Source organism: Eumetopias jubatus, unplaced genomic scaffold, assembly GCF_037043125.1.
Source record: "Eumetopias jubatus isolate StellerSeaLion01/CBP00866 unplaced genomic scaffold, mEumJub1_p1.0 scaffold_11, whole genome shotgun sequence".
Lineage (NCBI taxonomy): Eukaryota > Metazoa > Chordata > Mammalia > Carnivora > Otariidae > Eumetopias > Eumetopias jubatus.
The window spans coordinates 43534473-43540281 of record NW_028274817.1 but is presented as its reverse complement, the minus strand read 5'-3'; positions in this window follow the sequence as shown (position 1 = coordinate 43540281).

The following is a 5809-nucleotide window of genomic DNA, read 5'->3' as shown; positions in this document are numbered from 1 at the left end:
TGTCTCCCTTTCATCCTCTCTTTTGAATACAGTTAGGTTACCCAGATTATTCTTTGTTCCTTTTCATAAGCTAATACAACAACTCTGAGGGTTTTGTTTCTAGTGCATATGTTTGCCACATGGTGTGGATTCCATTTAATGTAACTTCTTTTGTGCTTAATCATTTGCTTGTATGACTCTCAGCGCTTTAAGGCCAATTTAAAAAATGCACAAGTTATGAATACAGAAGAAAGAGCAACCTAACAAACCTAACCTAACAAGAACCCCTGAAAATTTTCCTATTGAGACTGTGTGTGGATTTCAGTTCCGCCTTTCCTGTAAGTTGATCTAAACATCTGGAAGAAAGTGAATAAAATTGTTTGCATCTTTGTATGTATTTATTACTTGATGTAATAAAACTTATTTTCATTAACAACAAAAAAGATGTTATATACAAACTGAACGGTAACCACAAATCAAAAACCAGTGATAGATATGCAAAAAATAAAGAGAAAGGAATCCAAGTATATCACTAAAGAAAGCCAGCAAACCATGAAAGAGAGCAAGAGAAGAAAGGAACAGAGAAGAACTACGAAAACAACCACAAAATGGCAATAAATACATACCTACCAATATCAACATAATGAAGGCCATGTATAAAGAACCCACAGCCATCATCATACTCAATGAGGAAAAACTGAGAGTTTTTCCCCTAAGGTCAGGAACAAGACAAGGGTGTCTACTCACCACTTTCATTCAACATAGTACTGGAAGTCCTAGCCACAGCAATGAGACAATAAAAAGAAATAAAAGGCATCCAAATTGGTAAAACTTTCCCTATTTGCAGATGACATAAAACTATATATAGAAAACCCTAGGACTCCACCAAAAAGCTACCAGAACTGATAAATGAACTCAGTAAGTTTGCAGGATACAAAATCAATGTACAGAAATCCATTGCATTTCTACACACTAATAATGAAACAGCAGAAAGAGCAATTAAGAAAACAATCCCATTTACATTTGCACCACAGTAACAACATATCTAGGAATAAACTTCAAGAGGTGAAAGAACTCTACTCTGAAAACCATAAAACATTGATGAAAGAAATTAAAGATGACACAAAGAAACAGAAAGACATTCCATGTTCATGGATTAGAAAAACAAATATTGTGAAAATGTCTACATTACCCAAAGCAATCTACACATTTAATGCAATCCCGATCAAAATACCAACAGTATTTTTCACAGAACTAGAAAAATCCTAAAATTTGTATGAAACCAAAAAAGACCCCAAATAGCCAAAGCAATCTTGAAAGGGCAAAACAAAACTGGAAGTATCACAGTTCCAGACTTCAAATATGTAGTAATCGAAAAACAGTATGGTACTGGCACAAATAGACACATAGATCAGTGAAACAGAATAGAAAACCCAGAAATAAACCCCCAATTACATGGTCAATTAATCTTTGACAAAGGAGGCAAGAATACGCAATGGGAAAAAGTCTCTGCAACAAACGGTGTTGGGAAAACTGGAGAGCTACAAGCAAAAGAATGAAACTGGACCACTTTCATACACTATACACACATATGTATATACATATATAGATACACAAATATGTATACATATTATACATATCAAATGGAATATTATTCAGCCATAAAAAACAGATGGAGTCTTGCCATTTGCAACAACACAGATGGATCTAGAGAGTCTAATGTTAAGTGAAATAAGCCAGTCAGAGAACGAAAAATACCATGTGATTATACTCATGTGGAATTTAAGAAGCGAAATAAATAAATAAGGGAAACAAACTGGTGGTTACCAGAGGTGAGGTGCGTGGGAGCATGGGTGAAATAGGTGAGGGGATTAAGAGTATACTTATCTTGATGAGTATTAAGTAATATAGGGAATTGTTGGACCACTATACTGTACAACTGAAACTAGTACAACATTGTATGTCAACCACTGCAATTAAAATTTTTAAAAAGAGAAGAAACAGACACTAAAATAAGTGATTGGGCAACATATTTGAAAGTCACCAAAAGAGATACACAAATGTCAAATAAGCACATGAAAAGATGCTGAACATCATCAGTTATTAGGAAAATGTAATCCCACTACACCCCTCTGAGAATGGATAGAATAAAAACAGTGAGCATACCGCATCCTGGCAAGGCCGTGGAGGACGGAACTCTCATACACTGCTGGTGGCAATGAAAAGTGGTGCGACCTCTTTGGAAAACAGTTAGTCTGTTTCCATGTGATTCTATCCTATACATACTCTATGATCCGGCTTTCACACTCCAAATGTACTTAGCGAAGAAGAAGAGAGCATATGTCCAAGCAAAGATCATACACAAATATTCATTGCATCTTCATCTACAAGAGCCCCAGATTGGAAAAAGCCCAAATATCTATTACCAGTTGAATGGATAGAATAAATTGTATATATCCACATAACGCAATTTTAGTCAATAATAAAAAAGGAAATATTCATATGTGCAACAAATAAATCTAGAAGTAATTAGGTTAAAGGAAAGCAAACTGACAAAAAAGAATACACATTTATGACTCCATTTACATAATATTGCAGGAAAAGAAAACTAATCCATACTGACAGCTAATCAGTGGTTGCCTGGGGATAGGGTCTGGTGATGTGGAGAGCAAGCCTGGAGAGAGGTAGATGGGGGCATTACAAAGGAGCACAAAGGTTTTTGAAATGATGGATATGTTCATTATCTTGACTGTAGTGTTGAATTCACAGGTGTATACATATATCAAAACTTACTAGAGCACATACTTTAAATATGTACAGTATCAACCCCACTTCCATGAATTATTTAACATATATTTATATATTCACACTTGTCTGATGCAATTAAGTCAGGTAGAAGATTCCCATGATTATGTTCTTACAGTATTAACAGACCCACACTACATCTAATCAAATTGGTCCACACTACATAAAACCAAAAAAGAAGTAATCATTTGCAATGAAACTTAACCAGATATTTAGGGAGAGTTGATGTCCATTTCCTTCTGAAGTACAGATACAAAAATATGATATCCTAGGTAAAAATTATAATATTTAAGAGTAACTGGTAATTTTATGGGAAGTGGCTCTCATTATAATAAGGCAAAGTCTAGGGTAATAATATTTTTAAAAATATGAAATTCTAGTAACTGACGTTTTAACTGAGTCTTCAAAAATTTCTGGCTCTTTAAAAAATTTCATTATATAATGGAAAACAAACATGGGTATCAGGAGAGAATCTATGTTACAATGTGAATTTGCTAGGAAGATCTAACAACTGCACATCTCCACATCCATCTATGAGATATGTGAAAATGGAAGTTATTATATACATGGCAAGAACACTTTAGGCATATTTACTAAAAATGCATATTAAAGACCTACTTCCTTCTCCAAATGGACAATTCATTGCTTTTCAGCAAAAATAGGCATCTCTAAGATTGTCCATGAGGGCTACTACACAGCATGTAGCTGCCAATGGAATGAATTTCCACCTGCTAAACCTCTTCTCCCATGATGAGACCAAAGCAGTTTCTCTATTTTTAGGCTGGCTTGTGAACCTCACAGGAGGTATTCCACAACATGCTTGTATTCCTATCTGTGGAATCACTTGAGCCAGGCATCATGTACCACCAAGTATGTGAGGTATTGGGGTCTCCTGAGGACTTTGGCCTTGAATCTGGAGTAGAAGCATCAGCAGCCATCAGGACACAGATCCTCAGAAACTGCCTCCTTCAGGCATCTGATATGAGCTGGGCCACAGGCATGAGAAGCTACATAGGGAGAGACAGATCCAGCTACCAATATGCTTTATTGATGTAACTAAGTGCCCAGCACCATGCTGGGATAGTAGATTAGTGACAATGACACTGATACAATGGGTCACGGTCATAACAACCACATATTATAATGGAATTCTCACCTGGCCTTTTTCTTCTCCTTTCCTTATCTATCCCCTAACAACGAAGTTGGAAAGGAATAACAAGTGGGCTGAATTCATACAGACATTCAAGATCCCACAATAACCACAGGGCCATGGGCTTGCTCATGTGTATCACTAAATGTTCTCAGCGATCCTGAGTTAAGCATTCTTATCCCCATTTTAAACTAGGGGAAGATGAGGCCCAGGGTCGTTATCTGTCTTCCCTCCTGGACCCCTGCCTTTAGAGGAAAGCAGTTCCAGGACACCCCTTGAGCAGGACCAACACTCATTGGAGCTGGGCCATACCCCAGTGGCTTTACCTACAAGACAGGGTCACCCAGTCCCAAAACGGGAAAAAAGTGACTTGGACCTGGGATCCCTTTGTCTCCCTACACCCTAGGGCAGTTCAGCCCCCACCGCAGGACCCATCCCTCAGCTGAGTCCCAAACACCTAAGAGGCAGGATATGCTCTTCTTGCCAGGCCAGGTCTGTCTGTATTAAAATGTCACCACGGTTGCCACAATGACTTCACATATCTATGGCAACCAGGATACTCAGGCTGGTCCTTCACATAGGAAATGCCTCCCATCTTGCAGCCATCAGTTGTTGAGTCCTGAGAAGCTGCACCCTCACAGCCACCCAACACCATGGTTTCATTAACTGCATGAAGAGCTCTGTCCTGAGATGTAAAAATCAATGACTTCCCAGCACATGTTTAACACCTCCTGCATCCACCCATCCGTCCATCCAGTTAACAGGCATTAGGACCAAACTCTACACCATCACTTTGGTTAAGCTTTAGGCTTCTCCAGAATGAAAAAGAAAAGGAAGTCAAGCGTTGAAAGGGTGGGGTTGTAAATTCAGATGTTAAATCTAAGAAGAGATGGCTCCTTCCCATGGAGATTTCAACCTGCTCAATTCTCTTATCATTGATAATTTAAAAATATGCATTAATGCCCTGGGCTTCTCTCCACATCCCTGTCATATTCTCCCCTTAGCAGCAAAATTCTAAGAAGAATTCTCAATACTCATTCACATCCCACTGCACCTGCCTTCAAACTTAGGATTCATCTCTAATCTAACTGGGGTGTGTTTCCCCGTGCTTTCACAGAAATCACATTTGCCAGCTCAGCAACCACCTCTTTGTCACACTTACAGATCAGGAATGTTGAAATGATTGTTCAAATGGAGGCAAACAGGTATTTTCCCAAGAGGAAGAGATTTCCTTTCCCCCGTGACAGAATTCAATTGCTTGGGTATAGAAAAGATTGTATTGCAGTACGATCAGTAAAAGCTAGAGTTTATCATAGGAATGCCCCTTTTCCTCCCAGAGTTCCAGAACGTTCTGCCCGGTAGGTTTGGGCACTTCCTTCCCAGTTTTCAGCTCCGCAATGTTTAAGCTGCAGTTCAGGCTTCTTTCACGAGGTGGCACCAACGTACCGCCATTTTCTCATTCTTTAAAAAGACGTTTATTTATTTTTTTAAAGATTTTATTTATTTGACAGAGAGAGACATCGAGAGAGGGAACACAAGCAGGGGGTGTGGGAGAGGGAGAAGCAGGCTCCCCGCTGAGCAGGGAGCCCCATGCGGGGCTCCATCCCAGGACCCCGGGATCAGGACCTGAGCCTAAGGCAGACGCTTAACGACTGAGCCACCCAGGCGCCCCAAAAGACGTTTATTTAAAGAGTAAAAAAAAAAAAAAAAAAACCCAAAAAACAAAACAAAAAGCAATACCCTCCCTTAAAATCCAGCCTATGAAGCTATGTACAGAATGATTCTAATTCTGCCTGTGTGTGTGTGTTTGGGGGGGGGGGGACCTGATAATATAAAAGAAGACTGTAAAAACATATACTCCAGGGTCAGCAGACG